This window comes from Alosa sapidissima, chromosome 1 (genome assembly GCF_018492685.1).
Source record: "Alosa sapidissima isolate fAloSap1 chromosome 1, fAloSap1.pri, whole genome shotgun sequence".
Lineage (NCBI taxonomy): Eukaryota > Metazoa > Chordata > Actinopteri > Clupeiformes > Clupeidae > Alosa > Alosa sapidissima.
In genome coordinates, this window is record NC_055957.1 from 15545603 (window position 1) to 15565748 (window position 20146).

The 20146-nt window shown below is 42.9% G+C and overlaps 1 long non-coding RNA gene across 1 annotated transcript; it reads right to left on the bottom strand.

Moving 5' to 3' along the window:
- Positions 1–300: 300 nt before the first annotated feature.
- LOC121714977 lies at positions 301–19803 on the bottom strand. The gene is made up of 3 exons (XR_006033491.1): positions 19575–19803; positions 12291–12292; positions 301–311 (listed from the first exon to the last, which is right to left on the bottom strand). It is a non-coding gene; the product is annotated as an uncharacterized LOC121714977 (long non-coding RNA).
- Between the last annotated feature and the right edge of the window lie 343 nt (positions 19804–20146).

Genomic DNA, 20146 nt, shown 5'->3' on the forward strand with positions numbered 1-20146 from the left:
GTCAGGGCACCAAGGCCAGGGCTCCGAACCGGTTCCAGGAACGAAAACGAACGGAATCTTACGGAATTTTACGAGGAACGGAAACGGAAACGAAAACAAAATGGTCTTCAATTGTTCCGGAACAGAAACGTTATTCTGAAATCCACAAAAACGGTTAATAACGTGTTTTTTTTCCCGTTCTCTATATAACAGCCTAATAATTTGATTTCTGCAGTTTGAAAAAAAAAAAACCGAATAAATGGACCTTTGGTCCAAATGTGTATATTTTGTCTTGCTGTTGTAATGTAACCTATCCGTCTGCCACTTCGGATCTTAGGCCAGCTCGTAGCGTAGGCTACTGAAACTGATTTGAAAATTGTTTGTAGCCTATGCGTAATAGCTTATTTTGCCTGTACACGCCTTGTCGTTTCAAAGTCGGGATTTGAAATGTTCGCGCAATTATAGCCTATTCTATGTAGAAGAGTTAAACGGGAAATTTGAGATAGGCCTGGTCAGCAACAGAAAGGTTTGTTGGAATTATAGCGCAAGCCTTTGAAGATCTCCATATGGATAAAACTTAGGCTACAACCAGGTAAGGAGTTTAGCACGTATCCAGAAATATTTTTGATAAGAAATTATTTATAGGCATAGGTTAGGCCTACAGTAAGTCTGTAGGCTATGGGATGGATAGCCCATCTGAATGTTTTTGGATGCCGCCTGTGATTTATTATTTTTGGGCATAGCTACGGTATAGGCTAAATCAAGGGGAAATAATGAGTACGGCTATTCTAAGGTAAAGTCCACAAAAATAGACTTGATAGGCCTGCCAAACACTGCCGGAACTTTAAGAACGAACGATATTTTGCGTTCCGAACCGGTTCAGGACCGATATGTTGGTGGCAGAACGCATGCAAGAACGAAAACGTTAAACATAGGCCTACCTGAACCGTTCAGAACGGAACGTTTGAAAAATTATTTCGTTTTCAAGCCCTGACCAAGGCCAAAGTTAACTATACAGTAGTAGCATATAAAAATGATCAAAGTTGTATTTAGCCTATTCACTGCAGTAGACCTGCATCACTGTATGAAACATTACAAAAACATGAAACATGACATATTACATAGAACTGTAAATCATCTGATCATCTAATAATTACAGATATCTAGGCTATATATAGCATTTATTTTATGTTTTTGTGTGCAGAGGGAATTTGAAAGACAACCGATTATCCCGCCCCTCGGACTGAGCACTGTGAATGGTGAGTCACCAGACCCTGCATCTTTATGTCTGTCTCGTCAGGCTAGGGTGGAGTAGGAGATGGAGACAAATTGACAAGCGGGAGAGGATGAACATAACTGAGCGGCAGTCATATTTTGTACCACTATGCGGTACATCTAGTTAACACTAATGTTTCCCTATGTGAAGTGTCTATAATACACATTTCCTAAGGGAACTCTATAATAGATGTTGCCAGAAATACTTGAGCATACAGGGGAGGATGCCTTGAAATATTACTTTTGTATATTAATATTGTCTTTAGACTCTCTGGGCCTATATTTGAATTTCATATTTTCTACTCCCTAGGGATTAAGCAGGTATCAACACACCACGCTGATTAACCTTTCAAGAACCTGCATCAAAGTTTGTGCAAAAGCCGCTTTTTGTTGAATATCTCATTACCTGTGGTTTTTATAACATGTTGAAAAACCACTGCACTTCAAACACTGCCACTCAAACCAAGAGCAGGGCATCCTAAAGTTAAACACTTGACAGTCCATAAGAAATCACAGAATCACGTTGTGTGTGCGTTCAGAGGTCTTTGTGTGCAAATTTGCACCTCTTGCACCTCTCAAAGGAGAACCTCTCAGCTTTATCCAGCGCATTCTCAGAGGGGAAATGTGTGGTTATCTGCAGGCTAAGGGTCTGCAGGAGCCAACCAGCCGGCCGGCCTATGTTAGGACCTGCCGAGGGGAAATAAATTCAGCCTAGCACTCACCACGGCACCCAGGCACCAGGCAGTGCGGCGGCCAGAGGAGCAAAGCCTGTCTCTAAGCCAGTGGAGAAAAAACACTGAATCCTGTCTCTAAGCCAGTGGAGAAAAAACACTGAATGACAGCGGCATGTTGGCCCTGTCCTCCGCAGAGTCCAAATTAAAGATTTACCTCTCAGACTAATTTATGCAGTGTTGTAATGTAACGGAGTACAACTACTTCGTTACTGTACTTAAGTAGAAATTGCACGTATCTGAACTTTACTTCGCTATTTAAATTTATGTCAACTTTCACTTTTACTCCACTACATTTCCTAGATAAAATGTATACTTTTACTCCGTTATATTTCCACTAAGCATCTTCGTTACTCGTTACGAAAACATAAAATTAGAAGAAATGTGTGCGACTGCAATAAGGGAGGTTTGGCGAATCACTGCTCCTAGATTGCATTACGCACGCTCCGCACGCTGCGCTCTCTATTTGTTGCTAAAGGAGGAGGACGCACAACTGAAACCCATGGAAGCACGAGCACCTACTAGAGGACCTCGATCTCGATGTCTCGATGTCTCTACAGCTGTTAAAGACCTGGCCTTATCTGATCATTTCTGCGTGTTCTTTGATGTGTCTATGTCCCCACACACTCAAAACACAGCTATGATGGTAAAAAGGAGAATCATAAATGATCAGACAAGTGCTCTCTTTGAGCAAACACTTTCACTAAAGTCAAGTCAACTGTCAGACTCTGAAGACTTATTTGATCACTTTAATGCAAATATGGCAAACATTATGGATGACATTGCTCCATTACAATTCAAGAAAGTTAAGGACAAACAGAAAGCACCATGGAAGCAAAATCCAGCAGTTAAACTTCTAAAAAGAGAGTGTAGGAAGACTGAAAGAAAATGGCGTAAATACAAACTTCATATCCACTATGAAATCCATAAAGAGATGCTCCGCACATATAACTCTGAAATATGCAAAGCAAGACAGTCTTTCTTTTCTAACATTATCAATAGAAGTTCAAATAACACTCATATTCTATTTTCAACTGTTGATAAGTTAACAAATCCCCCCTCACAATTAGCGCCTGAACTTCTCTCAACTAATAAATGCAATGAGTTTCTCAACTAATAAATGCAATGAGTTCAGCTTGATAGACTACGAAACACTTGAAAAAACGGTACAGAATCTCAGCTCTTCCACATGTGTCTTAGACACTCTGCCTACCAATTTCTTCAAAACTGTTTTTCACCTCATAGCGGCGGATGTCCTTCAAATTGTAAATGTATCACTGCTGTCTGGCACTTTTCCTAAGTCACTGAAAACAGCTGTTGTAAAGCCACTTCTCAAGAAGAATAACCTGGATGCCTCCATGCTAAACAATTACAGGCCCATATCCAATCTACCTTTTATTGGCAAAATTATTGAAAAAGTAGTCTTTAATCAATTAACCACCTTCCTAACATCAAATGGGTATTTTGATTACTTTCAGTCTGGTTTTCGGGCAAATCAACACAGATTCAGGTAAAACATCAGTCCTAGTGCTACTGGACCTTAGTGCAGCATTTGACACTGTTGATCACAATATTTTACTACACAGACTAGAACACTGGGTTGGATTTACAGGCATAGTTATCAGCTGGCTAAAATCATATCTACAAGAAAGGAGCTTCTTTGTTGCCATCGGAAACTGTACCTCATCACCAACGTCCTTGACCTGTGGTGTTCCACAGGGGTCGATCTTGGGGGGCCACTATTATTCAACCTCTATATGCTCCCACTTGGACAAATCATTCAAAATAATTTGATTTCATATCATAGCTATGCAGATGACACACAAATTTACTTAGCTCTATCACCAAACGACTATGGTCCTCTTGAATCTATGTGTCAGTGTATAGAACAAATCAACACCTGGATGTCTCAAAATTTTCTTCAGCTGAACAAAGAAAAAACTGAAGTAATTATATTTGGTAAAAATGAGGAAAGACTTAGGGTTGCCACTCTTCTAGACACAAAAGGGTTGAAGGCAAAGGATACTGTTAAAAATCTTGGTGTATTTATTGACAGTGATCTAAATTTCAACAGCCACATGAAAGCGATAACTAAATCAGCTTTTTACCACCTCAAAAATATTGCCAAACTCAGAGGGCTGATGTCAAAACATGACTTAGAAAAAGCATTGAAGCATTGCTTGTTTATAAATCAGTAAATGGAGCAGGACCTAAATACTTGTCAGACATGCTTCAGCAGTACACACCTTCTCGTCCTCTCAGGTCCCAGGTGAAAAACCTGCTAGTAAAACCTACAGTTAGAACTAAACATGGTGAAGCAGCTTTTAGCTGCTATGCGGCTCAGCTGTGGAACCAACTTTCGGATGACATTAAAAAGGCCCCAACTGTAGCCAGTTTTAAATCTAGACTTAAGACCAAACTGTTCTCAGATGCTTTCTGCTAACTGTGCCGAGTTACAAATTCTGAATCTGCATTGATAATTATTCTACTTTGTCTTTCATTACTTTTTTTTACTACTTTTGCCTTTGTTTTTGTTTACTAATTATTCTTTATTTTTAAATGATTTTACCTTGTTTTATGTTTTCTTTTTATTATGATCTTTACCTTTTAACTATTCTTTGACTATATTGCCCTTCTATGCTTTTATTTGTTATTATTGTTTGGTTTTGTTTATGTAAAGCACATTGAATGACCTCTGTATGAAATGTGCTATATAAATAAACTTGACTTGACTTGACTTGACTTGACCTCCCGTCGATAGTCCACCCCGACGATAGTTGTGAACTTGGTGAACAGGGTAGTGGTGAAGATAACGTCATACACGCGTGGCCGTATTTGCAAGAAATGTTTCTGTACATTGACAGCTTTCGGTGAAGCTTGACATTTGTCACGTTATCTTTTCAGTAGGACACGTTCCGCATTTTGTGCATGACACCAATGCAATGCCTCTGCATGGGTGCCTACGTGAGGGATTGTGTGACAATGTAATTGTCTCTAAGAGGTATAGACAGACACAGAGAGGATCCATTTCATCTGGATATTACATCCCATCTTCCAGTGCATCCCTTCTCTCTTGTCTCCTGGGGGAATTGGTCAGCCTCTTAGCTACAGTACTCCTACACCTGCAAGTGTAATACTGGAAACAATTTAATTTAATGTTCAGTGAACTCCTACATTGCAAGACAGGTTAATATATTGATCTATTTCGACCTCCCTCAGACCGTCACCACGGTCTACACCTTGAATGATGCCATCCTTCTACCTTTTCTCGAGACCATTATATCAACAATGTCATGTGACTGACCTGGAGGCTGTCCCGCAGTAATATAATGCATTCAGGGACATGCCTCTTTCTCTTTGCCTTTCTCGCCTCAATTCTGAGACCGGTGAGTATGATTTCATTAGAAGCCAGTAATCCGCCACGTTATCGTGCAGGTGCCTTTGGTCCCTGAGGGTTCAAACTGGTTTTCCTTTTGACATTCGTTCTAGTGAGGCGTTTACTTTCGCCTTCACGGTAGAACGTTACCGGCGGCTTGTTGAATGCAAGCTAGTGTAGATGGTCGCGCATGCACTTCTGGTCTTCCGACCTAAATCAACAGTATATGGGAAAAGATGTTCTTCGCGCACAGTTAGTCTTTCTGTTCCTCCAGCCTAAACGGCGTGTTCACATGCAGTATGAGAAAAGTTGTTTTGTCTAAGCAGTGCATTCGTGCACAGTGAGTCTTACGGTTTGCTGGCCTAAACAGCGCATTTGTGCGCAGTGGGTATACAGCTTGTTTTTCTGTCGGAATAATGTGTTCGCGCATAGTAAGGATGCAGTGGGAGAAAAGTTTGTTATCCAATCTAAGCGGTGCATTGTCCCACCTTTGAAGGTTTAAGAATTTCTGACTAGCATAGTTTTAAAAATATTTAAGCTTCTATAACACACAATGCTCTGGCCATTAAATAGCCTTAGTTGCTGAAATGGCCTTAAATAAAAATAAAAATACAAAAAACTAGCCTAAGCGGTGCATTGTGCACAGTGAGTCTTTCTGCTCATCCAGCCTAAACGGCGGTGTTCACAGGCAGTAGGAGGAAAGCTGTTCCCCTGCCTAAGCAGTGCGTTCGCGCACAGTAACCCTTTTTGGTCCTGCAGCCTAAAATAACTCAGGATACATGACATACAGCAGTAATAAAAAGGAAGCAGTGTGTTCGCGCACAGTAAGTCTTTCAGTTTACTGGCCTATACGATGTGTTCGCGGGCGTTGGGTTGCAGCTTGTCTTCGGTTCTAGTCTGCTAACCTTAACATTTCCCAGTTTAAGCAGTGCGTTCCCGCACGGTAAGCCTTTTTGGTCCGGCGGCCTGAACAGTCGGCTCAAATACAGCAGAAGTAAAGAAAGCAGTGTGTTTGCGCACAGTAAGTCTTTTTTGTTTACTGGGCAGTATGTATCACTGTCTGAGCAGTGTGTTCGCGCACAGTACGTCTCTCAGTTTACTGGCCTATACGGCGTGTTTGCGCGCGGTGGGTTGCGGCTTGTCTTTCATTCTAGTCGGCTAACCTTAACATTTCCGTATTTAAGCAGTGCGTTCGCGCACAATTAGCCTTTTTGGTCCTGCGGCCTAAACAGCCTTTTCAAATGCAGCAGGAGTAGCTAGAGCTGTGTGTTCACGCATAGTAAGTCTCTCTGTTTACTAGCCTAAACAGGGTGTTTAGATGCAGTGGGGATGTTTGTCTGCCTAGGCAGTGTGTTCACGCATGGTGAGTGTTTCTGTTTTCTCAGCCTAAATGGTGTGCAGGCCAAGTGTTCGCATGTAGTGGGAAATCTTTGTTCTCCTGTCTAGCAGTACGTCCGTGTACTGAGAGTCTTTCTGTTCTCCCATCCTATATGGTGTGTTCACATGCAGTAGAAGAAGTTGTTCTCCAGTTTAGTGTGTTCCTGCACAGTGAGTCATTTTGGCTCTGCCGGCCTAGACGGTGTGTTCACATGTGGTGGGAGAAGATTCACTTTACTTTGTTTTCCAGCGTTAGGGCCCAAGCACCGGAGGTGCAAATCCCTTTTGTTAGGTTAAATTACTATCTCCCTTAACTGTTGTGCGCAACTGGTGAGATTGTGGCTATATTCCCCTCGCACATCCGTGTGCAGGAGTGGATGTCTATTGCCCCTTTGTATGTTCACATACAAGAGTGGAGGTGTGTGATGTAATTGTAATTGTAACTGTTCATATTTTTACACTGTGCGCAGCTGTTAAATTGGTTGCTATGTTCCCCTCATACATTCTTGTTATGGTTATGGATTTAGCCATAACTTTTTAGCCATTTCTTGTGAGTGGAGGTTGTATTTCTCCCGTGTATGTACACATACATGAGTTGTGAGTTTACACAATCATGGACAGACAGGAAGTGTTAACCATGTTTGGGCAAAGTGCATCTCACAGAAGATGTGGAATGCCCATGTCCGGCTGGTATCGACCATTTGAGGAGTGTAATCTGGCCTGGTTGAACATCCTCATGCAGTGACTGTTCCTCCTCCCACCTATGATGGAGAGCAGGACAGTATCCATGACCATCACTCACGCAGACAGCATTGTGTGCACTCCTATAGGTATAGGAGGAAAAGAGCCATAGAGGGCCGTAGCTTAATTCCCCCCTCTAGGCAATTAGTAGGGGAAGAGGACATGCAGTTAAAGATTCTGGCCTCTATTTGGGGCCTGATTGACTGAGTGGCCAGGGGACACTCACTCCCAAGGGCCAGCTCCATCCATGGCAGGTTAGGCAGCAGGAACTTTCCCTGTCCACCTGCCACCTTTCCAGGAACCACATATGGCTGATAGAGTCCATCTTCCTCTGTACACTGGCTCTCCTATTGAGAAGAGAGGCCGGATGTAGCTGGGTTTTTGCTTAACTTTGGTTCCTTCCAGCTTCAGAGCTCTGGGTCTGCTAGTGACAATGTGTATAGTGAAGCCTGCGCTGAGACTGCTTTGGCTGTTTTGTTAGCAGCTATCAGAAAGTCTGGTAGCGCTAGTGGTCCAGACACCAAGAACTTGTTGGATGCGGCTGTCAACCCATTCCTAACTCACCCGTGATATTGGAATGGCCACTTGGAATGGCCTTATATTGACTAGGAGGCTTGTCTGGCTGGGGGCTGCTGTTGGCTGGCCCACCTCTTTGGCCACTACGTTGCCGCTCCCCCACCCAATGGAGTTTCCAATTTCGGCCTCCATCTTGTTTTAGGGTCCCTATAACAGTAAGGGGCCTCAGTCCAGGCAAATGCTTTGGCAGAGGAAATAGCAACGCCATTTCAGAGGGGCGCCATTGTCACAGTAAAGTCTAAGCGAACAGCAGGCTGCCTTTTACTCAGCATATTTCCTTGATTCCAAAATGGGAGGGGCGGGCTCAGCCCCTTCAACACGTACATCAAATCTTACCCGTCAAAATACTAAGGAAGTGGTTCACCACTACCAACTTGCGATACACTTTTTGGGTACAGGTCATGTAGTACACAGACACTGTGCTGTACCATGTTCAGTCCCTCAGCTAAAACCTTAACTGAAGGAAAGAAACCTTCAACCAATTCAGGAGGCAGTTTTTTAGGGCTCCACCTGAACCCACTCACAATGAGGGCCACTCTTACCCCTTAAAGGATAGCAAGAGTTCTGGCAGTCCTACATGACATTTGCCTCAGCAAACATTAGATTCGACTGGCTTTTAGAGAATCCAGGGGATGATCTCTGCAGCAGTGATGGTGTTCCCACACAGTCTCTTCAGAGCCAGATCTCTGCAGCACTGGCTGACTGCCTCAAACCGGCGTTCATGGGAAAAACAGGCATGTTAAGATTCCACATGTGATGGTCATGTCTGCAAGCTCTGCCCCCATGACTGGGCAGCAGGATGTGTGTACAAGAACTTGGGCAGTCTAGTACATTTGTGTCAATAGATACCTCCCAGACAGGCTGGGGAGCAGTTTGGGAGGGCAGAACCGTGAGCGCACATGGGGCACATCAGTCTTCTGGAGCTGGGGGCAGTGCATTTCACCCTGAGGGCTCTCTTGTCTTGTATACAGGGCAAGCATGTCTTTGTGCGGACAGACAGCTCTGCTGCTATGTACCATATCAACCACAAAACAGGCTTAAGGGCTCAGCGTGGCTGCTAAGTTACTCAGAAACCTCGGCTGTGGACATTTCCATGCCTGGCCTCACTCAAAGCAGTGCCAGAAGCTCGGAATCTCGAATTCCAGTCAAGCTGTCATCTGGTCCGGCTATCCTCAGCCCTTCTCAGGGTTAAAACTGGCTGTAACTGAGCCAATGAGTATTGCCAAGTATTTCCAGCAGAGATGGGAATAGTTCTCCTCATGGTGGCAGGGCCTGGAGTTAGATCCAGTCACATCCAATGCTTGGTGCTACACTTTCTTCACTCCCTTTGGGATGTGGGAAGGGCAGCTGATCCAGTATCCTGTAATTCCATGCCTTGGTGTCCCATGGCACTGTAGAAGGTTTGTCTGTTGGAGAAGACCCTATGGGGTCGCAGTTCCTGAAAAAGCTGGCTACCTGCATCCAGGCAGATTTTTGAGAGCTCAATCCTGCAACTTCCCCTGGGTGGTGAGGCCTTTGAGCACAACCCCAGGTGGACCCCTGGGGCATCAAGTTTGTGTTGCATAAAACTGCATGTTTGGCCACATGCAAAAATAAAACTGCATCTTTGGCCACATGCTCTGCTATGTGCACCCTCCATGAGTACTACATGCTTGAGGTGGAAACCATTATTCTTCCCTTAGGGGATGAACCCTCAGTCAGTTAACCATGTCATTGAACTGGAGCTATTTTGCCCTGAGCCAGCTTGCCAAGCTGAAGGGGCTCTTAATGCTCTATGCCCAGTCAAGGCATTGGGAGCTTGTGTTGATCACACGTGGCTGCGTTGACAGGCGCACACACACAGCTTTCGGTGCTATGGGGGTAAGTAGCTGATTCACCCAGTGTCTACACACCGTTTGACCCACCAATTGGTGGAGACAATTTTTCAGGCCTTCTCTGGGCAGTGTTTCCTAATCTCTTAAAGCCTGGCGGCTCATTCCACACGGAGTACGGCCGTCTCATGGGTACCATTGAAAGGGGTTGCTCTTGGTGGCATGTGCAGCGGCATCCTGGATCCATGGATCCCTGCCAGACTTTAACGAGTCAATGTGACATCCGCCACTATCGGCTCCACTGTTATGTTGGTGGCCGACCTGACTGGTGATGAGTAGTCTTGTGTCCTCGCAACACTGTTGGGACTAGTCATCCAAGGTGTAGACCGTGGTGACGGTCTGAGGGAGGTCGAAATAGATTGTAAGTTATGTCCATAACTATGGATCTATGAGACCGACCGATGACCGTCACCATCTCTTGTCGCTTGGAACGAGCTGAGTCGTTCCAGGCAAGAGGAAGAGGCATGTCCCTGAATGCATTATATTACTGCGGGACAGCCTCCAGGTCAGTCACATGACATTGTTGATATAATGGTTTCGAGAAAAGGTAGAAGGATGGCATCATTCAAGGTGTAGACCGTGGTGACGGTCATCGGTCGGTCTCATAGATCCATAGTTATGGACATAACTTAACGTTACGTATCAAGATCATCAAGATTACAGTAATAATCCTCACCGGATTGCTGACAGTGTCTGAAAAAGGTGATATCTTTGTCCCTTTGTACTCGCTTTGTGCTTTGTATACACTAGGAAAAACAACAATAACAAAGAATTAAGTGGGCAGTCGTGGCCTACTGGTTAGGGCTTTGTGCTTGGAACTGAAGGATTGCCAGTTCGATCCCTGACCAGTGGGAACCGCTGAAGTGCCCTTGAGCAAGGCACCTAACCCCTCACTGCTCCCTGAGCGCCGCTGTAGCAAGGCAGCTCGACTGCTCTGGGTTAGTGTGTGCTTCACCTCACTGTGTGTTCGCTGTGACAAGATATAGGATAGTGGCCATGTTGTACTAGGTGGGTTTGTTCAATTGTGCCATTAATATTTAACATTGTATCTATATGCGATTTCAGAATCTTCTTGATATTTGTTGGACTCTACTACAGATCTATTGGATTTACACACGCCTGTTGGTAAACACCACACAAATCAAAACTAGTGACACCATACCCTTATGAGGCCTGTCGGCTTAACACAAATACTGTACAGTACATTGTGACAGGTAAATTACCCCTATGTCATGTCAGCCACTGTGACCCGTAAAACTCATGATAAATTACAATCTCCAGCAAAATAGCCATTTCAGACGCAAAGGGTCAGGACCGAGCGCTGAAAAACAGCACAGCTGTTATGTTAAGATACTGTATCTCCACACTTCACCAAGCCTTTTTGCCTGGGTTTCTTCACCACGTTTGGCTAAATAAATATGCCACATATATCTGTTTTGATTTCTAGTCTGTGCCACTTTGTGACATTTATCCAGGCATGTCATCAGCTGGGGCTGGCTTGGTTTGTCTTATGGTTATTGTGTGTCCTCCTCTGCTTTGTCTGTTAACACAGTTTACTTTTTTTTTGTCCATTCACAGCCCACACTGAGACCTTGCAGCTCAAGTCCCTTTTGCCCACCACTAGATCTGGTTCACCCAGACACACCCTAGCGATCATGTTCAGAGAGGAGGACACTGCTAGCATTCTCACTCACTCATGGAGAAAGAAGAAGAGAAGAGTGATTGAAAGGCAAGAGAGAGGGAGAGTATAGTAAGAGAGAAGAGAGAGAGAGACAGTGGAGAAGAGAGAAATAGTGTGGGTGGCAAGAGAGAAGAGGGTCGGAGAGGGAAGGCAGTGAAATATTAGTAGATGACCTTCCTTTTTTCACATTCATGATGGCATCTGCTGAGGTGGGTGACATTCTGAGGGGGTGATGACATTCACCATTTTCCTAGTGAGCCTGCCCTTCCTATGTGAGCTGACTGTTCCAGTCTCCCAGGCCTGTCACCTTGAATGAGAGCCAGTCCCAATGCAACACCTTTGGACTTTTTTTCATCACCTTTCATTCCATTTTAGGTCCTCTATCCTTAGTACATTAAGCTTCAAATAGTCTCACAACTGCTTAATCTCCAGACCTTTAGGGAGCTGAGAATGTATAGTTTGAGGTACGTGATACCAGGGGCGCAGGATATATTTTGAAAGTGAGGGGGGCCAAATTGTGAACACAAACCCATAGTGAGATCAGATTTCCAGATATCGGATCGCCACCTCTGGCCCACTTTCGACCATCATATTTTAAACTTGCCAGAATATTAAGATAATACCATTGATTGTTTTCAAACAATTGTTTTCACTACTTGGGCCAATGGTAGAATACTGGTCACTACTTGGGCCAATGGTAGAAAAAAGCAACATGGGATGTTGATATTTTATGAAGCCATGAATGAATCATCATGCCTATGATCCAAACATAGACTACATGATCAAATAGCCTAGTTAGGCCTACTTAAATTGTCTGGTATAAACCAAATCAACTCTCCACTGTGTGTTTGCAGTTAATATTTATGCAACGTTAGAACTTAACAAGTGTTGGTTTCACAAGTTACCAGAAAATTTCAACAGAAAGTTGCCTTTATAATCAACTATTTGTTCCAACAGCATTTAAACAAAGCATTTATACAATTGAAAAAAAAAATATACATAGGAAGTAAAATAAAATACTGTTACTGTAGTGACTGTATCACATTATCCCAAGCTTCAAAGAGCTCCCCACGTCTGTGACAGGCAGACGTGACACCGCTAAATTCTCAGCTTGTTTATACCCCACACTGAACGCATAAGAAAGCTAGGCCTATCACTCTGGGGTGTGGTAGCCTACTCTCTGGGATTTATGCACCAAGGTAACTGAAGTATCCAATTTGTGTCTTGAAATTATGTTTGAAATAAATGTCTTAGAACAAAAACGTTGATAGACTTGTATTTTAGGCTAGTGAAAACGGCTACAGCAACAGCTAACGTCATGTTGAGCAGGAGAAGTTGAACACTAGGCTACCGTAAATCCTCAAATTATGCTCGGGATTGATTCTATTTATAGCAGGACAAATAAAGGCAGGTTCCCATACAAGACGGGGTAACAATTGCCTACCATACCAACAATTGTCATTAGTCCACTAGAAGACATTGTTCGATTTAAGTCAATGAAATAACCTCTTCTTAATATTTTATTATATGTTGTATTGTATTGTATTATGTTGGTTGGATTAATAGCCTACGGTTGGCAAAGAAAAGTCGTTTTCCTACCATGGGTCTCCAACACACATTCTCAAGCTCATTCTCTTGCTGCCCCTTTCGAGCTAATTGCCAGAGGCTGAAGCCTATTAAACACAATTGTTGCGACTCAAGGCATTCCAGCCTACGAATTTTATTTTAAAAAAATTACTAAATCATGCATAATTAAACAATAACTCAATTTAGGCTACTTGTCTACGCAAAAAGGTTTCCATTACAGCACAACCCCTATTCAATGAAGGGCTGCCTTGTCTCGCAATAAACAGCAGTGGAAATCCCGACACTTTTTCAACTGCATGAAACTTAACAGTGAACCATCAAATATCTCCCAGATTTCAGTGCCCATCAGTCCCAACATTTAGCAATATAATCAAACAGTCCAAAAGTAAATTAAATCCCAAATCAACCGAAAACCGAAAATGCTTTTGATAGCCTACCGGTATGCATGCCACTCCAAACGAAATGCATGTCTAAATGCAGGTTAGACATATTTAAAAAAGCCTGCCTCGAATACCAGCCTGCCTCAAATAAAGATGATGATAAATGATTTATGCTAAACAAGTAGCCTGGATTATTTTATGATTGTTAGTAGACAAACTGGCTTCAGATATCCAACAGAGTGAATATGAGATTGTGCAGTCTTACAGTACTGTAGATGGCTGTGGTTAGTGATGTGATGCTGTTAATGGGGAGTTTTACAGTTAGCGCAAATCCTATATGTTATTATTTATTTAGCGTACCTATAAGGCTTTTTTTCCTTATCAAAAGTGAGGGGGACGACGGCTGTCTCATCAGCACTGCATGGGACATATCCCCCACGTCCCCCGTGCCTCCTGCGCCCCTGCATGATACAGTTTTTGATCATATTTTAACAGTCAATTTAATTAGTTGGTTCATGCTGAGGGTAATGTTTTGTTCACCTTACCAATGCAATATTATGGAATATCATCAATCCATCGACATATAAATCAAGATATCAACAAGCAATCAGCAAGCACATCACATTATTTGTATACGTTTAGATTTAGTAAGACTAGTAAGTAAATCCTAATTATTTATGACTAAGACGATGCTAGACTTTGATGCATTACCATTACCATTATTTGCTAAACTGAAACTATCAACCAAATCCCCCAATAAAGATGTGACAAAAAGCTCAAATGTGAAATGTTTCCAATACACCTATCCCTCCTTACTACATAAAATATTGCAGCCCAAAGGGGTACCTGTCGGCTCTAAAGAAAAGAGCTTAGTCAAGAGCACAAAAGCAATGGTATTTAAAAGTGATTGAGGATGCGCATGGGGAGAGGTGACTTATCTCCAATCCCACTTCTAATTCTCTTAAATCAGTTTTACAGCGAGTCATTTGTGTCTCTCATTACTGCAGCAGCTGTCTCCTGCATCTCATCACGTCCTGTTCTGTGATACCACTCCATCCAGGGATACATATCCACTTAAGGACTTGGCAAGCCTTTCACTAAAAACACATTTTAATTGGGTAAGCATCCCTGAGGCATTACTTGCTTGCTGGAAAAGAAAAGACCGCGAAGGTAGCTGTCAGCACAAGGTAATTTTCACTGACATGACACATCTGGCCACTCTGTTATTGCCCACAAGGTAGCCTCATGGGTCACTTTCGACACAATGACATTTATTACAGTACAGTCTTGTGCTGAGAATGGCCCTCCTCCATTGTCTAGGGCTGTGGAAGAAATAGTAATTTTCATGCCATGTGGTTTCCATGTTATTATTGGTAAAAGGGTATAGGCTTTCAGCGAGGTATGAGTTGCAACGTGACTACCGTACTCGACTGAACAATCAGAGGAAGAAGGGCTTTTTCCCGAGGGAGGGGAACCTTTTCGATGATTCAATAACAGTCAGACAAATAGCTTTCTTAATGAAGACTTCTGCTGTAACCCTGATATCCAGATCTAGTATCTTCAGTTGAGTTTGCTGGTTGAGGACAAAGTAGTCTACAACTGCAACTAGTGTTGTATCTACAGTATTGTATCATGCTACCCCTCGACCGATAGACAGTTACAATCAGGGCTGTAGTGGTAAAATAAGAGGTGGGTAAACTATCAATTCTGTGAGCACGGTAAGGTGGACTACGCCATGTGGTAGCGGGTTTTTTAAAAAGGCATTCAGAACATGTTTGATGGAGGTGGATGTTGTTGTCCAATGTTTATAACAATACAAGTCAGGGCCGGAGTGGGGCCACTTTTCAGCCCGGGAGTTTCACGCCCAAAACCGGCCCACTTTTTTAGTGGTAGTGGAAATTACATAAATAAAGCAACATTTCAGCTCTTACTATCCTGTAGTTTTTATTATAGCCTACCAATATTCCACAAGGATGAGTTAACAAAAACAGGAAGGAAGAAATAAAGCATTTGAAATGTATCCCACAATTCCACTAAGAGGCATATTGAACTATTGTTTACATGTTTTTTCTACATGGGTCAGCTATCATGTTGTTTGGTGATTTGCTCCTTTACTACACCCACTTCTAAGCAAACAAGGCATATAGGTTGATCACGTAGCTACTGCTGTCATATACTGTTCTTTTATACATAAAATAAAAATAACTTTAATTCATATGGTTAATTATCCTTCCTACTTGTCCCTGTAGTCATAGCTAATTTCGGGCTGATCATTTTTTAGCGGGGGACTGATCTGCTGCTCAGAGGCTACTTTTGTTTTTAGGCCTAGGCTACTGCATACAGATCAAGCTTGAGTTTTGTTATCAATATTTGCATACTATGAAGTCTATGAATCGCCATATTGGATGATACAAAAAGTCTAATATTTTAATTCATTTAATAGCGATGTTGCTTGTGAATAGATTGACAACGCTACAACGTCCAGTATTATCCCAATAATTACAAGGCTATAATCATGGCTATCTCTCTTTACCAGTTGCCACTTATGTCTGTCCTCTTCAAAAAAAATCTGGAAGCTAATTGGCACATTTGGCAGCATTTTCCTTCAATACTTTTCATCTTTTTTACCTGGCCTTTTCAGTCCCTCATGGCTTCTTTCTACCATCCATCCTCCCTGACGCCTATCACTACGGTAGGGCCGGGCCGGCTGGTATCTGAGAAAACTTTTTAGAAAAGACGGGCTATATGGACCCAACCAATTAACTCTTGGGAGGGGAGAACAACCCATGCAGAGGCTGCGGTGTTAGGCATAGAATGCGAACGTGTGTATAGCCAACTTTAAGAGAAGATAGATTAACGTGGCAAATGTCAATATTTTTCCTTCGACCAGCCCAAAAGTGAATTCTCCCGATTACCCACTCCGGGCCTGATACAAGTGGTATCAAATGGTTCCTAGAGTGTTGATGAGTGCCCATATTGTGAAGGTGGAATGTGATCGTTAAATGTTAAAAGTTGCAATTGGTGAATAAACTCATTTGAGAGGTTGATAAACTCTAATAAGAGGCGGATAAACTCTATTTCTGAAATTTCAGAGGTTCAGATGTTCTGGTGATGGACTGTTATAACTAAGGCAATAGGGCTTGCTCTTGGTGATTGTTTTTTTCACTACAGGAGGTGATAAAGAGCCCTGGGGGCATCCTGTAGGGTGACTCAGAAAAACAAACAGGAGAAGTCCATAGGTATCATCCAGGCCTTATTTTGTGTGTACCATTTAGAATTGTAGTTGTGGACAATGCCCTCACAGGACTCTCAATGCTGCCGCTTTTCAATAAAAGGTGAATACAATTGTGTCTAGTTTTCAATAAAAGGTGAAGGCAATGGTGAAGGTATATACAGTAGGCTAGCTTTTTAAAAATTTTCCAACGAGATGCAATTCATGTTAAACTGCCAAAACTTGTCAGATTTCGAGAGATCCATTGATACATTTACCTGGAATGGCTATTATGTTTTTCTACTTTCTACTTTCTGCTGGTGTCTTTTTACCGTGCCTCCATTGAGAGCATACTTACATACTGCATGTGCGTATGGTACACCAGCTGCACAGCGGCTCAGAGGAAAACGCTCCAGAGGGTCCTCAACACCGCCCAAAAGATCGTCGGATGCCCTCTCCCCACACTGGAAGAACTACACAGTTCCCGTTGTCTCAAAAAATCCCAGAACATTATAAAGGACACCCACCACCCTGGTCTCTCCCTGTTTGAACTGTTGCCTTCAGGCAGACGGTACGGATCAATTAACGCAAGGGCAATTAGACTCAAACACAGTTTTTATCCAACTGCAATAACCACCCGCAATGCTGCAAAGAAATAAGGTGCAACTAGAATCTGCTGTGAAATGGATCAGTGCAATGACAGAAAGTATGCATGTTCATACTGTTTTATGCAATGACTGGGTGTGTAGGCTATGACTGTGTGTGTTCATGCTGCTAATGCTGTTCTATATTTTTGTATTTATTCTTTTTTTAAGTAACACTAGCACTTAAATTATATTTTTATAGACTCATGAATAATGCACTGACAGGAAAGCACTTTAAATTCCGTTGTACCAGTGACAATGACAAAGACCTATTCTATTTTTCTACTCTATTCTATTGGTTACGTTTTGTACCATAGGAATCATTACTGCAGGTTGGAGGAAGACTGTAATTTCAGGTCAGGTTGGTCTTTGTAGATCTGTATAGCACACTAATAGAATAGAGGCGGCATCCAAAAACATTCAGATGGGCTATCCATCCCATAGCCTACAGACTTACTGTAGGCCTAACCTATGCCTATAAATAATTTCTTATCAAAAATATTTCTGGATACGTGCTAAACTCCTTACCTGGTTGTAGCCTAAGTTTTATCCATGTGGAGATCTTCAAAGGCTTGCGCTATAATTCCAACCCTGTTTATAAACGAACCTTTCTGTTGCTGACAAGGCCTATCTCAAATTTCCCGTTTAACTCTTCTACATAGAATAGGCTATAATTGCGCAAACATTTCAAATCCCGACTTTGAAACGACAAGGCGTGGACAGGGACAGGCAAAATAGGCTATTACGCATAGGCTACAAACAATTTCCAAATCAGTTTCAGTAGCCTACGCTACGAGCTGGCCTAAGATCCGAAGTGGCAGACAGACGGATAGGTTACATTACAACAGCAAGACAAAATATACACATTTGGACCAAAGGTCCATTTATTCGTTTTTTTTTTTTTTCAAACTGCAGAAATCAAATTATTAGGCTGTTATATAGAGAAGGAAAAAAAAAACGTTATTAACCGGTTTTGTGGATTTCAGAATAACGTTTCTGTTCCGGAACAGTTGAAGACCATTTTGTTTTCGTTTCCGTTTCCGCTCCTCGTAAAATTCCGTTCGTTTTCGGTTTAGTTTTCGTTCCTTGAACCGGTTCGGAGCCCTGTCAGGGATTCTCAAGTTTTTTGGTTCCAAGGACCCCTTTTTGGGGAAAACATTTTCTGAGGACCCCCTCATAACCATGACACTTTGAGAACCACTGCTGGTTCTCAGTGTCACTCTACGCTGACTGAGAAGTGTCAGTTGGTGTTTTAGTTGAGGTTCAGTTATGGCTGAAAGCTAATCAATTTATATTGACATTCCGCTCTTTCTAATTTTCAATGATCAAAGGTAAATACTCTGCTGGATAGGAGAGATCAATAGAATACCAGGATGGTTTGTTTATTTCTGCATTCTGCTTGATCAAAAGGTTTCCCAGCAGAGTCCAACACACCACATTCTACAGCCCTTTTCATGCTTGGATTCATTTATAGACCTGTCCGGTCCTGCATCTCTAGGTTTGGCACTATGGATCAGCATACTACAATTCCCCCCCAGATGGTATGTGCTTGCTTAGTTTACAAGTTTAATTCTGCTTCATTCCTAGAGTTGAGTGCTTTTTGAAAGCTTTTGCTTTCAGTTCTTGAGTTACACCATTTCTTTCTGGCCAAAAAAGAACAGGCCACAAGGGGTGTTACAGGGCTCAAATTATCTTTTTGTTTTTAAGGGGGTCTCTCTCTCTCATAAAAAGTTGGCACATCCAGCGCATAGCCTAAAGGCGATACAATTAAATAGCCTATAGGCGCGAGTGGCACTTTTGCGCAGTATGCGCACGGTAGGCCTAGGCTATAACTTGACACACACACACAACAGAGATTTTTCATAGAAATTCACCAAGTTTCAAGTCAACATCTCGAGCACTCTAGCGCCACCAACAGGCCAAAGTTGCACGTGTGTTCATGTAGCGGGGTTCTACAGTCAAAATGTTGAATGAACTGTCTGGGGGCGGGGTTTGTGCATGTGTGTGTGTGTGTGCATGTTTGTGGGATGTTCCTCCACAGGTGCTGCTGATAATAGAGACAATTGGCAGGACCCCGTGATTGGTGGCTGGAGGGGATAAAAGCCGACTGGGCCCTCTCATCGGTGCGTTCCCTTTGTCTGCAACAGGCGTCCGGATACTTCACGCACCGCAACCCACGAGAGCCGAGACGTTGGAATTACCGCCTCTGACTTCCCAGCTACAACGGCGAATTGGCCAAACATCCGCTCGGACACAGTGAGAGCCGCGAAAGGATTATCCAACGCACCCAATTCTTCACGTGAAGGAAAGTAATTGTGCCGTTGTCTTGTGAGTGGGTTTTACCCCGCGATTTGTTGTGGACACTCTACTGATTCACTTCCTCCTCCTCGCAATTCCGGGTGGAGTGCTGACTGTTAACATTCAAGAAGGAGCATTGGCGACAAGAGGTGCGAGCTATCCTGCTTCAGTGCGAGAGGCAAAGAGGCCGAGACGGTGGCGACTTCCTGGTTCCGTGTTGTGGATTACGAACTGTGGGCTGGGTCATGAGTGGGTGCTGGACTATTCATTCATCCTCCGTACAAACAATTGTGTGTTATTAGGCTGGCTATAGTTAAGATAGAATGTCGGGCTGCTCGCTACAGTTTCTTTAGAAGTGTGTGCAGGGTGGGGGAATCCATTGTGTAAACAGGACTTTAACGTAGTAGCAATTAACTGTG